The sequence below is a fragment of the Leucopleurus acutus genome (assembly GCF_964270905.1).
Source record: "Leucopleurus acutus genome assembly, chromosome: 2".
In the NCBI taxonomy this organism is placed as follows: Eukaryota; Metazoa; Chordata; class Mammalia; order Artiodactyla; family Delphinidae; genus Leucopleurus; species Leucopleurus acutus.
Window position 1 is genome coordinate 74,164,484 of NC_139143.1, and position 16,886 is coordinate 74,181,369.

Sequence of the window (16,886 nt, forward strand, 5' to 3'; positions counted from 1 at the left end):
AGCTAATGCTATCTGTAGACAGTTATGATGACTGTTTCTTCATCTGGAGCTGAAAGGCCCTTTACTCATTGGAATCATACTCTCATTTTCTTAAGAAGTAGGGGGAAAACAACATAATAATATGAGAACATCAATACTCCAACTACTCCTTATTGAATGCTCACTAAGTGTTCAAAAGGAGCTAAATACTTCACAGACATGATCTCAAAAGAATAAGAGTAATCCTTGTTCCTTAGCTGTGATAGGCAGAATAATGGCCCCCAAACATGTCCACATTCTTTTTTTTTTAACATCTTTATTGGGGTATAATTGCTTTACAGTGGTGTGTTAATTTCTGCTTTATAACAAAGTGAATCAGTTATACATATACATATGTTCCCATATCTCTTCCCTCTTGCGTCTCCCTCCCTCCCACCCTCCCTATCTCACCCCTCCAGGCGGTCACAAAGCACCGAGCCTATATCCCTGTGCCAAAACATGTCCACATTCTAATGCTTAGAACCTGTGAATGCTATGTTATATGGCAAGGGGTGGGGGGATTAAGGTAGCCGCACTGCTACTTTAAAATAAGGCCATTACTCTGGATTATCTGGTGGGCTCAATGTAATCACTATACTCCTTAAAATTGGGAAGAGGGAGAAAAGCCAATGTCAGAGTGATGCAGTGTAAGATTCAACTGGCCATTGCTGGCTTTGGCCTTGCAGTTGGAAGGAGGCCATAAGGAAAGGGATTCAGGCAGCCTCTAGAGGCTGGAAAAGGTAAAGAAACAGATTCTCCTCTACAATTTCCAGAAGGAATACAGCCCTGCTAACACCTTGATTTCAGCACAACAATGTCAGACTTTTACAGAGCAATAAGATAATAACTTTGTGTTGCTTTAAACCACTGAGTTTGTGGTAATTTGTTACAGCACCCATAGGAAACTAATACAACATCAAAATTCCTTGCAAAGGCGAATCATACCTTACTTAGTATTTTGTCCCCAGGCTGAGCATCCCCAGCTCTCACCAGCTAAGCCTGGCTTACACACAAAGTAAAAACAAAGTAACAAAGTTGTTTGGCTTGATTTAGCTTAATTGGTATTAAACATCACATTTGAAATAGGATAACTGTTTTGCAAAATGGCCACTTTAGGAATAATGATATATTCCTCCTTCATTCTGTCATTGTGTTCAGTATTTTGAAACTTGCCTTCAGAGTACTGCAAAAACTGCTATGATTTTACAGCTATGCATTTTTGTTGCTTTTTAAAACCTCATTTTGAGACAGAGATATATTACTTAACAATAATAACTTACTGTCTCACCTTAGTATGTAAAGAATTGTGACTATTTGCAAAAATTAAATAGAGCCCTCAACAGGTTGACCACCAAGACTACACTCAATAACGTGTTCAGAATATTCCGTAGGCAGTGCCCCCCAAAGAGATCTCAAAACACTTTTGAACAAGGGCAGTATCTTTGAATAAGGGTGGCACAGAACCTGCTATCAAAGGGAGAACCTAATGTGCATAGTTCTTTTGTGTTTCTTAAAAACAAAGCATATCAATTTGAAACCAAACACATACACTTCTGTACTAGCCATGGGAACATTTGTTTTTCTTCAATACTTAAAAGAGAAGGAAGACAGAAGAGGCCATTTGTACTCTCATATCTCCTCTTCATTCTATCATGAAGCTAAAGATAAAATCTCTCCCTCATTCCCCAGCCTCCACCCATGCAAGCGAAAAGAAATGGGTCAGTATATTACTTAAACAATCCTGCTGTAATTATATATGGTCTAGGTGTGAATTACTTGGGGCACTGAGAGTCTGGGGAGACAGCTAGAGGACTCTCACTGCCTGGGTTGCAGTTTTGTTTGTGTGGTTTTTAAAATGTTGATCCCCAAACAGTAACCAGCTTAATAACACTCGACACTCCATCACTAATAAACTTGGTAATGGATTTCTTCTCTCTCTCAACATTTCATAGGTTTTGCCCAAGCTGCCAATGAAAGTGAAATGTGCTCTGTGTTTCTCTCTCTCTTTTTTTTTTTTTTACCTTATTCCTTTTTAAGTTCTAGTCACTGGAGAGGCTTGGTAAGTTTCTCTCTTATCTCACTGAGACATCTGAGACTGATCCCTAGTAACTGAATAATCAATTAATTCTCCTGCAGAGTTCCATTTACATAATGAAAATGCAACATGCTGATATTTTATACAAGTCGTTTTTGGTCGTTTAGACTGATAATATATTATGTATTGATTGAGAAGGAAAGCCTAATGGATCTTCTGTTGTTAAAGTTGCAAAATTACAATTAAAGTAAAATGACAGAAGCAAGCATCTATTGGATTTATACGTATACATCTCTCTTTAATATAGGATTCTAAATGTCTGGGCCTGATTAAGGCTTTGCTCTCATTTGAGCAAAAAGGGCATATAATGTGTGGCTGTCCGTGTTCTCATTGCTAGGGCCAAAATCAATATTGTACTGTTTGCAAACATTACCAATGTACAAAGCTGAGTCCTGTGTGCTCTGTCTGATCAGGGCACCTATGACTTAAATCATCCCTTCACTGTTGATTCAGTGGTCTCTTAACCTGGGAAGAGAAGGAATTTGAGTAGAGCTTAGATTAAAAAAATGAAAATTAAGCTCCTGTGGTCTGTATAGTCCTGTGTGGAAAATGAGACTTGGTTCTTAGTCTCAGTTCTTCTGCCTTGATGTGTTTACAGAATCAGATCATCATCAATAATTTTTATGGCATCTCTAACAGAGAAGGCAGTAAAGTGTAATGGTTAGGCTCATGGGTTCTGAAGCCAGGCTTCTCTGAGTCACAATCCTACCTCCATCACTTAATAACTGTGAGATGCAGTATTAGTTATTTGACTTCTTTGAGCCTCAGTTTTCTCATCTATAATCAGACATAACATTAAAGCTTATTCTACAGTGATGTTGTCAAAATTAAATGAGCTCATACTTCTTAGGTCCCCAGAATAAGATCTGTCATATAACAAATGCTCAATAAAATTAGCTATGATTACTAACGAATCTACAATGAAAAGCATCATGGTCCTGGCCCTCCAGGTCAGGGGCTTTTTACTTCATTGGGGAGAATGGATGCAGATGCATACCTGAAAAGGGAATGGAAAAGAATAAAGTTGAAGCACAAGGAATTGGTAGCTATTTATTTAAACATAGGTGGTAGGATTACATTTACTATTTTCCTTCATTTAATTTTCTCTGTATGTTCTAATATTGCCACAATGGACATGAATTACTATCTCTTAAAAAATAAAATCATTTCTACTTTGAAGGGGAGAGGAGCACCATCAACCCAGAAAGAGGCAATAGCATCTGAAGCTCAGATGCTGTAGTTCTCTATTTTGTTCCCACCACATCTTATAGTAGCTCTTTCTGAAATGGTATCCATGTTTACTCTCTGACTTCTCTAAAGAGCAACTCTCACCATATTTTGGGATACCTTCAGAGCAGGAACCTTCTCACAAATCAGGGTTAAGTCTAGCTATTGCACCTTTATTTGTATTCATATATTTTTCATTTGCCCATAGAGCCTTTCCCTTCTCATCACAAAAAAAAACCCAAAAAAACAAAAAAACAAAAAAACAAAAAAAAAAACGCTCACAGTCTGGAAACAACAAGTGACACATGTTTTAATTTACCATTTTTTATGGGCAAGCCCCAAAGCCATCCCTGAGGTGGAAGGAAGCCCCGAGATGCTAATGAAGATGCTTAAGAATTCATCATCCCCTCTTTGTCCTGTAACAGGACAAGGCATCCTTGGAGCTTATTCAGCCCTGGGAATCCCTTTGAAGAGCAGATATGGAGTAGCACTGACTAGGAAATGAAAACTGAGTTTTCCAGGAAGTTCAACACAGCAACCAACAGCAAAGATAGAAACATCCACCTCCTATAAATCCAGTTTAGCATGTGCCTGGACTCAGCTCTGGACTCTGCTTTCAAGAAAGAATTGTTTGACATGTGAAGAGGAAGAGGAAGCTATACAACTTTTGTGTTTTGATGGTTCATTAATTACCCTTTCCGACAATGGAGTATGAACTCAAGTTATTCAGAGTTGAGTTAAAATTAGCATTGATGGCAGGCATAATTGCATTCTCATCCCAAGGAAAGGAATTCTCCCATAAAGCCCAGAATAAACTATATACCTTTACAACTCGGTAAAAATGTACACAGATTCTTAAAACACGCGGGGTAAAAATGAGTTAGAGTCTATTATTTGATATTTACTATTTATTATTGGCTTTGTGCCCTAATTAGTCACCAGGAATAACACTTCATACACACATCCCGTCTTCCTTCTACATGTGGTCTTAATTCTCTAATGTTTTAAGTGTTATAACGCCTCTAGTCTTTATATTAATATCGTGGTGTGAGAAAAAAATAAACAAACAAAATAGACTAATAACTTTTCTTGATTGCCTAACAGTGCATCCCAATAAAATCCCTGTGAAGGAAGGATATAATTGTACACAATGGGAAACTGAGATACAACGAAAGCCAGTGGTAGATTTAGGATTCTAGGTCACCTGAATTATCTTTTGAGGTCAGGATCCAACTCAGAGGCCATGAGGATGAAGGGGCCATGTCAGAGGGTCCAGGCTATCTAAAGACACCTTGTATCTGCTCCAGAGTGATGTCCCAGGGAGATGGTTCCAAGAGTAGAAATGATGTTTGAATGGATTTAGTTACAGTTCTTCCCAGCATTCAACGAAGACACGTTTTTTCCAGAAACCTAAAAAAAAAAATTATCTGAGCTTATAGAGATTAAATGTAAAAGAACATTAAATGAGATATTTCTTTTTGCCCTGGAATTAGGGAATAGGCTCCAAACCAAGTGGCAAAGAAGTGCTTAATGACCCATTTCTAAAGAAACGTGCCAATAACTGGGATAAACACCACTCTCAGGGCTTCTTAAGAATCAATAATCAGCATCAAAAGTTGTGAGCCTGGTGGGAAGATATATGGCTATTTTTCTGCCCTTTCCTTGAGGAGGGCAAGGAAGGGGTATTTTCCCCTACCAAGATCCAAACGAAGCAGGCTTCAAATATTAGCCATGTGTACAGGAAAGAGGATGTTTGGATGGCTGTGTGCTCAAGCACTGGCTTTGTTAGCCGTGACCTGCTCCTACTTGAACAGAGGGAAAGGGGATTGAGAGAAGGCACAAAGGAGCAGGTATCTCTAGCTTCCCCATAACCAGATGAAGCCCACCAGAGGAACCTGCTGAGTTCTCTCAGCAGGCTGATCACCAGTGGAGGGCAGCCCAGAGCTGTGAAGTGTACCACTGTGTGCAATTGTTGAGGGGTTGGAAGAAGTCAGACCAGAGACAGTTCTCTCACCTCAGGGAACTCTGCAGGGGGAGCCCTCTCCACCTGGGTCCCACCCAAGAGCTCACACAAGAGTTTGTACTCTCACTATTAGGATGCCAGCTCCACAAAAATGCTGTATCTGGTAATATATCTGGGGGGGGAATCAATGACAACCAATAGAGAGGTTTAATCAAAAAATATTTGTCCGTTCCACACTATTCCTCCACTAGGTCCCTAAACCAGAGAAAGTGAGCCATGCTAAGGAAGAGCAAGAAGGGTTCCCAGAAACAGGCAACACACCAAAGTGAGGGAGAAGATGAAGACGTCACAGAGCAGATTGCATGCTGCCTACTTCCTGCCACTCAAGCCCCAAACTGGCTGGTTCTAGGGGCCCAGGAAGGGAAGAAGATGGTATTTAAATTACTGTGAAATATAAGTGTTCAAATTGACTAAACAGAACTTTTAAAAATCCTAAAAGAGGGGCTTCCCTGGTGGCGCAGTGGTTGAGAGTCCGCCTGCCGATGCAGGAGACACGGGTTCGTGCCCCGGTCCGGGAGGATCCCACATGCCGCGGGGCGGCTGGGCCCGTGAGCCATGGCCGCTGGGTCTGCGCGTCCGGAGCCTGTGCTCCGCAACAGGAGAGGCCACAACAGTGAGAGGCCCGCGTACCGAAAAAAAAAAAAAAAAAAAAAAAAAAAAATCCTAAAACAGATGAAAAAAAACTCAATAGGATCTCCCTGAGATACTAAAAGCTTAACATTATAAAGACTATAAAAATGTTCAGTAGTTGTACCAGTCATGGGTTAAAACAGCTCAATAAATTGGTTACATAGATGATTTGTACATAGTGCCTTACATGGAAACTGGGACTTAAACAGACACCATCTGACTTCAAACCTTGAGTGTGTTCTACTCTAATGAACCGTTTTCTCCCCTCAATACCAAATAATTCATCCCATCTTTTGCAAAGAAAGAAATGAAAAGAATGGGAAAAAAAATTAGTAAACTTTGCAATGCTTTTATTTCCAAAACCTCTTTAAAATCACCACCTCCTCCAACTTGTTTCTTAAATAATCAGATTTTAAACTACGTACTTGCAGGGACTCAATAAGATTACAAACAAATGGAGGTGGGAGTGGAGGCACTATACCATTGTACCTATCAACTTAATAAATGCAGTTATCCTCATCACTCAGGCCCAGAGGCCAGCGAGGCACTGCAGTTTGCTGAGTCAGACCCAGCACATTTAATAAAAGGGATTGAAAAATAATGCTTGATGCTGCTCTAGTTCACATGAGTAAATTGTGAGGACACCCCATACATTAAGTGGAACTATTCATTTCCATAATGTGATAGGATCATCTCCATTGATCCCACTGAGCTCTGAGGACAGAAACTTGCTTTGAAAGGCTTATCAGGGGCTCAGAGGAGTTGACAGGAGGCAATACACTAAACCTTGTACCCAAACCCCAACAAGATTTTCTGCTAACTTATGTCTCTGAATTTTCTGTTGTTTTTTTTTTTTGTTTGTTTACGTCCATCAGATTAATAGTGATTGAGGGAGATTCCACTCTCTTGTGCACATCATATACTCAGAGTATGTGGTTTCCATTTCTAAACTTCCCTATAGTTCACGGCTCTTCAGTAGTGAGTTCATGCTTACTAGCGAGGTCTAATCCCAGCATAACAGTCTGATGGGTGTAACTGAGTGAACTGACAATGGGTTATCTTTCCTATGGCTCTTCAAAGTCTTTTCATTCTCCCAAGCATAGTCTCAATGACTCAGACTAAAAACTATATCCTATCACCCAATCCTGTATTGTTAGTTGTATATGTTGCCTATTTTTTGCTCCATAGACACTGAGCTATTTCACATTTTACACCTTTGCTTCTCTAACCTAGACTCTTGCTAGAGTCTCCTAACTCATTCTAATTTCATTCAACAACATTCGAGAAATGTACTTGTTGAACATGATAAACTCTGGACATACTGACATGACCCAACCCCTGTCCTCAAGTAGCTTTCAATCTAATAGAATAGAGTCAAGGAGAAAAGGTCCTTGAAGGGTCAATTCAAACAAGAAGGTCATTACTTAATTGTTCCCTGATAGTTACTCAAGAGAGAAAAATCAATCTGATTATCAAAGGGAGATAAGATCCTATGCCCAATTCAAAGAACGAGGTAAGAACGGAACTGAAATAAAGGAAAATAAATGAGATTGGTGGCTTCAACAGTTGAGAGCAGAAGTGGTGAGGTATTTAGATCAGGTGAAAGTGGGTCCCTCAGGATTGATTCCATGGACAGCAAGAATCTATAGCCAGACCATGTGATACCCTCCTGGACCAGGACAGGAACAGGAATAGTGACTTTAAAAAGCATTTCCAGGCTGGACAGTGTTAGCAGGCTATAATCATTAAATTTTTGTGCAGACAAAGTTTTCATAAAGCTTGAAAATGATTAGTAGCCAGCATTATTTTAAAAATAGAACCATTAGAAGGGAATATTTAATAAGCATAACAGTTCTTTTAATTGGGATATCACTTTACCAAGGATTTGGCTATACTTGGTAGATTAAGCACTGAATAATATATTACAAATAAAGCAATTTTTTTTCATGATTAAGTCAAAAGCTTATTAAGTAGGTATTCTTGTTGTTCTCCCAACATATGTCCTGGTATAAAATCTTGTTGGACAAAGTGAGTTTACATCACTTCCTACCTCAAAGATTTAGAGGATATGCTATACCATGGCTTTTAGAGATTGCTTCACAATTTCTAAAAGCCAAGGTTCGCAGGAGCCAGGCTCATAGGCAGAGCCTCCCCACACAGTGCCACATCTCAGGAGGGAGAGCTCACACACTAGACATCACAGATCTGCATATTTATCATGGCAGCTCTCTGGGGGATGCTGGTAATTCTTCCTGTTCCAACACAATCAGTATACCTGAACAAGGAAGGGATGCCGATTTCTAATGTACCTAAAGGCCATCTGGACTAGTGGGCCCTGCTCATGGGTCACATTGAATCACAGTGAGATCAAGGTCCCCAATACTTTTTAGCTGAGAACAGTGAAACTTAGCTCTGCTTTGCCTGTCACAGTTCACATTCCTCAATGCCATCATGGGTGGTGGTGTTCGTTATTCTTATTGGTAATTGATAAGAAGAACTTTGTCCATGAGAAAATTCATTAGCCCACTAACTGATTGGCATCTAAATTATGTGTTTAATAATGATAGTTAACATTTATTAAACACTTATGTGCCAGACACCATTCAAAACACCTTACAATTATTATCTCATTTTATCCTCACAATAACTCCATGAGGTCAAGTTATATTATCATCCTCAGTTTACAAATGAGGAAACTGAGACTTGGGTAATTAACTTGTTGCAGATCAAAACTCGAGAGCAGCCTATCAAGCATGTCTGGTTGGAGAACATATACAATTGTCACCTGGATGGAATTACAAAACAAGTCAATGGGGCTACCACATAGTTGATTCAATCTCATGTATATTAAGGTTTGAACTAATAGACATTAACAGTTACCAGGGTTATCATATAGTAGAATTAGCAGGAAATTTGAGTTTTGGAGTCTAACTACCCAGGGTTTGACACCTGATTGGGTGGGGTACTCTCATTATCAGGACCAAAATAATTAAACTGCTTCATTTTTTAATCATCTGATTACTTTGTACGTTAATAAAGACAATAAGCAGTGTTAAAAAAACAATGTCTTTGAATAGGACTGATAATATTGTTTTGAGAACTTCTTTGAATATCTTTTTATTCTGTAAAATTGTTTCCTACAGTGAGAAAGATGGGCAGCATCATCAAATATTCACAGCATAAAAACACATCTTGTAACTTTTGTAACTATAAGCCTGTGAAACAGTGTAATATGGTTAAAAAAAAATTAAGCAACATTTAGGATCTGGAACTTCGTTGAAAAGATAAGATCAGGGGCTTCCCTGGTGGCGCAGTGGTTGAGAATCCGCCTGCCGATGCAGGGGACACGGGTTCGTGTCCCGGTCCGGGAAGATCCCACATGCCGCGGAGCGGCTAGGCCCGTGAGCCATGGCCACTGGGTCTGCACGTCCGGAGCCTGTGCTCCACAACGGGAGAGGCCACAACAGTGAGAGGCCTGCGAACTGCAAAAAAATAATAATAATAAAAAAAGATAAGGTCAGTCTAACACTAAAAATCTCTTAGTATTTAAGTAGTTTGCCATATTAATGGACCCCACCATAATCTCAGGTCTGACACTTTCTTGAATCCTGCAGAAGTGTTTAGACGGCAGTTAAGCAGATAGGATAAAGTTCATTGTTTGTTTTAAACCAATGAGAAGGGATTACAGATAGACATTTGCCCAATATATACAAAATGCATACAAATTCATTTTACCTTTTATTCAAGTGTACTCTTCAAAACAGTATTTATGGGCTTTTTTTTTCTATATAAAATCATTTGTTTTATACCATTTACAAGGTTCTAGCTACCATGTGCAGGGCACCAGAGACTGGAAGTTGAGTAAGATGTGGTGTCTGCCCCTAAGATTTTAATCCAGGGGATGATTCAGAGCTATTGCATCAGCAAATAATGCTGATCGGTAGCTCTTGTGGGGAGCAAAGTTCTGATCCATGCTTTGTCATTCCCCTATTATTTGACCAGAAATAAATCAGTTCAACCACACATCTCAGATCTTTAGATTTCTTGTTTAAAATGAAGGGCTTGATCAAAATCAGTGTTTTGCTTTTACTCTTCACAATGTTTCTTGGGGGGAAAATATCGAACAATATATAAAAGCATAATGAAGAGATAAAACACACTTGAAAAACCACCACTATTGATAATTTTGGTGACTATCTTTCTATATTACTTTCTGAGTGTACACATGACAGACACACAGTTTTGCATAGATCATAGTATGTGTTTATAGTACAGACTATTTTTGAAATAGTGTTTTTCCTTTTATCTTCTTTTTCTCCCTGTTTGACCAGACGCGCTAATCAACATTAACATAATTAACAACCCTCCGACTTTAACCATGCTCGTAAAGCAATATATATACACAATAAAATATATCTCTATGGAGGACTTGCATGACATTGTAAAAGTTTGTGTTGTTAAAATCTACCAGTTCTCACGTAAAAACACATCCTGATAATCACTCTAAGCTAACTGGTACAGAGCTACCTTCATCATTTTAATGGTTGCTTAACCTGTAATCATATGGGTAGGCTACAATTTCATTTCCCAATCGATCAATGGGCATTTATTTGTTTTCAATTTTTAGCAACAGAAAGCACTGTCCAGTAAACATCTTTGTAATGTTCTAGTGCTTTTATTTCTGTGGGATAAATCTCCAAGAATGGGATTGCTGCATCAAAGAATAAGTATATTTTTTAACACATATTGTGAGAACTTTCTAGAAATAGTGTAATAATTTATTTCCACCAATATTCAAGAACACTCTGGTAGTTGCCTGGTAGTCTAGCCAACTCATTTAAATTTTTGCCAATGTGAAGCTTATAGAGTTGTTTTAATTAGCATTCCATAGTGAATGCTAATGAACTTGAGCATTTTTCCCATTGTTTATTGGTTGTTTTAATTTGTTCTCAATAATTATTTTTCCAGTGGAAACACGCGGTCCCTCTGGTTCCTGGAGGCCACCATAGGAAGAAAGAGAGTGACCAAGATACCAGGGCTTCAGGTCCCCTTGTTCTTTTTGACTATCACAGTTTATTTATTGGGCTTCTTATGGGATTTGACATATAAAAATTGTTTGAGAAGTATTAGACCCAATGCTTTTAAATATTCCTTTCCTAAAAAAAAAAAAATTCCTTTCCTAAGATTTAAAATAATCTTATTTGTTAATTTTATTTTTGTTATTATCATCATCATTATCATCCCATCTAGATTTTAAGTTAACTATACCCAGAATCTCCTTCTTAAACTCCTTTTCTATCATTGAACCTTACTAAGACTGTAATTCTTACACTTTAATATGAACAAGAATCACCTGGAGAACTTGCTAAAAATGTGGATACTTAAATGCCAATGCCAGAGACTGATTCAGAAGGTACTGGGGTAGGGTTTAAGGATCTTTATCTTAACAAAAACTTTAGGAGATTGTTACAGAGATGGTCCAATAAGCATACTTTAAGTGTTGATGAGGGTGTGGAGAAAAGGGAACACTTGTGCGCTGCTGGTGGGATTGTAAACTGGTTCAGCCACTATGGAGAACAGTATGGAGCTTCTTCAAAAGATTAAAATGGAACTACCATATGATCCAGCAATCCCATTTCTGGGTGTATATCCAAAGGAAATAAAAACAGGATATCGAAGAGATATCTTCACTTCCATGTTTATTGCATCATTATTCACAATAGCCAAGATATGGAAACAACCTAAGTGTCTGTCGATGGATGAATGGATAAAGATGATGCCATATGTGTGTGTATGTGTGTGTGTATATATAGCATCCATTGTGTGTGTGTGTGTGTGTGTGTGTATATATATATATATATATATATATATATATATATATATATATACATACAATAGAAAACTAGTCAGCCACGAGGTAAAAGGAAATTCTGCCATTTGCAACAACATAGATGGAGGTTGAGGATGTTATGCTAAGTGAGGTAAGCCAGAAAGAGAAAGACAAATGCTGTGCATTATCTCTTATATGTGGAATCTTAAAAAAAAAAAAGAACTGAACTCATAAAAATAGAGAGTACCAGGGGCTGGGGGGGGGAGGTGAGGAAGTGCGAGAGATGTTATTTAAGGGTACCAACTTGCAACTAGTAGATAAGCCCTGGAGATCTAATACACAGTTTCCAACACTAGAAGAAATGATAATTATGTGATGAGATAGAGGTGTTAGCTAACACTACCATGACAATCATATTGCAATATATAAATGTATCACATCAATATGTTGTACACCTTAAACTTATACAATGTTGTATGTCAAATATAGCTCAATTTAAAAAAAGAAGATAACCCTGGCATTTGGTACTTAGTGAGTTTTCAACACATATTTGTTGATTAACAGATGCCTCTTAGCTAGCATCAGGGTCTCCTTAAGTCTGTGTGCTTTGGTGAAGCTACATAAGTACAGCACTAAAAAGTTTGTATAAAAGTTTCACAATCCAGTACAATGCGGTCTTTGGAGTCCAGCTAACCTCTTCAGAAATAGGAGAAAATTTTCACTTTTTACAGGCAACTGGGAGGTCAGAGAGAATAAATTCAGGTTCTCCTGGTCTATCAGGAGTTGCCCTGGAGCACCTGTAATGTGGTCCTGGTTTCTTCCCAAAAGAATTCCTCATTCTGACCCTATTCCGTACCTGGCCATCATTAGCCAGAGGATGGGCTTATACAAAAAGAATTCAAGTTCCAGGTCCAGAAAGCTAAAATTCATTTCAGTAAAATCATCTCAGAGAAAAAGGAGTCATATAAAGCCTTATTTCTAAAGAGAAGTATATTAAAGAAAGAAACTTTCTCTGATAAGATGGGCCCTGTTCAATCTTGCAGTCTTGCCTCTAATCTTATCTGCATCCCAATCACCCTGATTTACTCTGTCACTGGGTGATGGTACAAAGGGAAAGACTGCAGATCTAATTAGCATAATATGGATAAGCAAATGAGGCCTAATCAATTATGGTTCACACTTGCTTTCATCACTCGTGCCAACAGTCGGCAAATTCACTGACAGTTCAAATGCGACATTTTTAGAAGCCATCAGTAAATCAATAACAAGTGACAGTAATTTAGATGCACACTTCGTTCTGCCTCCATTTCTGTCCAGGAGATGCAGCCTCACAATCCAGAGACACCTGAGCTCAGCAGTCAAAACCTTTCACCATTTAAATCATACATTTGGACCAAGTCTGCATCTTGACTCTTGGCATCACGGCCATCTAGGACAGCTTGCACGAAGCTGATGGTAAATGTGGTGACTGGAAGTTTTTCTTCGGTTTGTATTAAATTTTTGGAAGAAGCCTGATATACGTATTTGTGAGAGGCAATATGGTCTGGTAGTACATGCCACAGGGAAGCTGACCTGTATTCTTGTCCTCACTCTACCACTCACCACTCGTATAACCTTGGGGAAAATCACTTAATCTGTCTATGTTGCAACTACACCGTCTGTTGAATAGGAGGGAGAGTGGTGCAGGGGGGGCGGGAGGAATGCCACTATGTACCAGCCTCACAAGACTGGCTTGGGGATGAAACAAGATGTCAATGATGAACATACTTTTCACAAATATAAATCCATTGGTAGGGCTTCAAGAGAACAGTTTTAGCTTTCAGAGTAAAGAGAGATGGTCTGTTCTCTTCTGACATTTATAGTCATTTTACTTTATTCCTATGATATTCATGTCAAAAATTCCCACCTTAATATGACTCTCATAAAAAGGCAGAATGGGAATTTTAAAGTTCAAATTCACTGTTGTGAAATAAAATCTGAGAAAGCCAGAGTTGGAAAGAACCTTAGTTGTCACCATCATCATCACTGTCATCGTCACCAACCTCTTATATTTCTTCAGTGTTTACAGTTAACAAAGAGCCCTCACATAAGAATTTATCTCTGGGTTTCATGCTACAGGAAGAACACTGAACAATGGCAAATCAATCAGATCGGATATTTGTTGGGAAGAAAATTGGGGTCATTAATGTTAGTGCCATATAAGGAAAAGTCTTGAGTCACTTTCTACAGGAAATACAAGTATAAGTGGAAAGAGGTTTTGCCATGTAGGACCTTAAAATCTCATAGTGAATCCGAGAGCATTTCATATAAGGGAGAAATTTTATCTGGCTGTAGAATGAGGAAAGGCTATAAAGGTGTCATCTGAGATGGATTTCAATGAGCAAGTAGGATGTTAACAACCAAATGAAAAAAATAAGAGAATATTCTACGTGGTAGGCACTTCCTGGGAGATGGCACATGAAAAGAAAAGCATGGTTATATCCAGAAAACAGTGAGAGGTTCTAGATGTCTGTAGATCAGGTATCCAAATTGTAGTAATTGATTAATAGAGCCAGGAAAGGTTATCTTATGATTCTTAAGGTCTCCATGTCAATAGAGATCTCATTCTGCCAGTACATTGTCTATAACCAAATTCCAACCAAAGAAACAACACACACACACACCCACCCACACACACACACACACCCACACACACACACATGCGTTTATGGACAAGAGATTTATTTATTACTTACTACCATGGGGCAAGCTTAAATAATGTTCTGAAAGTTCCATTAGTTGAACACCTTCTTCAACTTTTTAAAGAAACATTTCATCTGAGACCATCTGCATCTGCCTGAAACATATTTTCCCAGTGTAGTATCTGACTTTAAGCTGACTAGAGATATCAAACTTTCTTTCACAGATTCTTTGACATACTTGAACATTATTGAACAAATGTCAGTTATGTCTATCTCTTGAATTGTGTCAATCTAAATTGAAAATGTGCTGACTTTTTTTTAGCATCATCACTCTCTGTGTTTCTATGCCAGCGGTGCAATTGGACATGACTGGAAATATTGGTCACTTCTATTCCTTGGAATGGTTAAGTTCGTTCTTGCATCTGCATTTCCAAGACTTGACCCTGAAACACAGAATCATACCTGAAAATACGGAGATAATTACAATTCTTTTGTGATTATATAGATATAGTTGCTGATAGTATTGAGGCTAATAATGTCATTAATAGAATACAGTTTTGTAAGTGAAATGACAACTCTATGGGTTTAATGAAAATAATGTATCTTATTTCTTACAATATTATTCAAATTTACTAATTCATCTTGGTTGAGGCAAGAGCCCTCTTAATTACTAATAATTAGAATTATAAGATACTTCTGAAAAATATTAAGATTATAATTTTTGAGGTACTATAATTCTTGATTTCTACCAAGTTAGCAAAATGTTTTAAAGTAAAAGATATGCTAAGAAGCAGATAGTAATAAATAAGAATAATATATGCCATTTATTAACTGTTTGCTACTCTTAATGTGCTGGACCAAGTGTTTGTATATATTACCCAATTTAGTACTCATAATTACTTGTGAGGGTGGTACTGTTGTCATTTCTATTTTATAGATGGTAAGACTGAGGCCAGATAGCTAACTTGCCCAAGACCACATAACTGATAAATAATAAAAGATAAATCTGTTTGACTCAAAAATCCCACTTAGATATAGTCAATAAGGAATTTACTGCCCACTATATGCAAGATACTATTCTAGACTCTGGGGATATTTCAGTGAACAACACAAATAAAAATCCCTGTCCTCAAAGAACTTATTTTCCTCTCTATATTGTTACAAAAGTAGGATAAATACTCAGTATCTCACCATTGAGTTGATTATTTTTCTCTAGTATATTAACATATTAGTCTAATCTTCATAACTAAATTATAAACTCTGTATAAGCTGGAATTGTATTTTAGAGCTCTTTTTAATTTCCCTATAGCACACAGTGAAGTGATGGTAGATTGTGACATTCAATATGTACTTTTTAATTGATATATATTTTGAGTACCACATCATTAACAAACCCTTGAGAAATCACCCGTTCAGGGCTGTTTTATTGTTTGAAGTTGCTGCTGATTCATTGTAAGGGCAGCAAAGAAGGTGATTAATCCAAGTCCCCAGGGTGTCTATATAACTTTCATTTCCAGATGTTGTGCTGACTTGAATCACTAGTGTCCAAGACCAACATCTAGAGAAAAACTAAAAAAAGGAGGCTCTCTGGACATTTAGCACCATACTGAAACAGTCATTGTGTGGTGTCAACCAAATCCTTTATTCTCCCAGTGCTTGTTTCTCCTTGTATTGCACTTCAGAAGAGGGAGTGTTAGAAAGAAAAAAATAGGATGATACCTGACCTCTTTAACAGGAATTGTCTATTTATTCTTTTTACTATTATTATTATTTTTTATTCCAGGAGCTGCCCACTCCTGCCTCTCTCCAGCTCCCTGATCTCCAGTTATCTCATTGCCTCTCCCCATGGCTCTTTCTCTGTTTATTATTTGCTCCTCCATCTCTCCTCTTTCGTCTCCCCCATGCCCTTCCTCTATCCCTCTGCCTGTATCTATTATAACTTGTCTCTCTCCATATGGCTGTCTCTGTCCATCTCTGCCTAGATGTGTGTCTCTAAGTCACTCTCTCTGAGTCTTTGTCTCTTTCTGAATTTTACACCCTCTCACAATGGCTTTCTCTCTTTCTTCTTGTGTGTGTGTCTGTAACTGTGTCTTTGCATATTTGTGTGTTTTTCTATCCTTCAATCTGTTTCTGTATTTTTCTATTTTTTTCACTCTCTGGGTATTTCTTACTCTGTTGTTTTCTTCCTGTGTGAATCTGCTTTTTCCTCTTTCTTTCCTTCTCTCTCCTTTCTCTTTATACCTATTATCTCGTCTCCACACCCCACCATAGCTCACTGCCTATGTCTCTCGTTTCTTCTATGTGAATGTGAGTATGTGTGTCTATGTGTGTGTGTGTGTGGAAGGGGGTCGTGCACCTGGTGCCTGTGTGTTCATAAAGGCT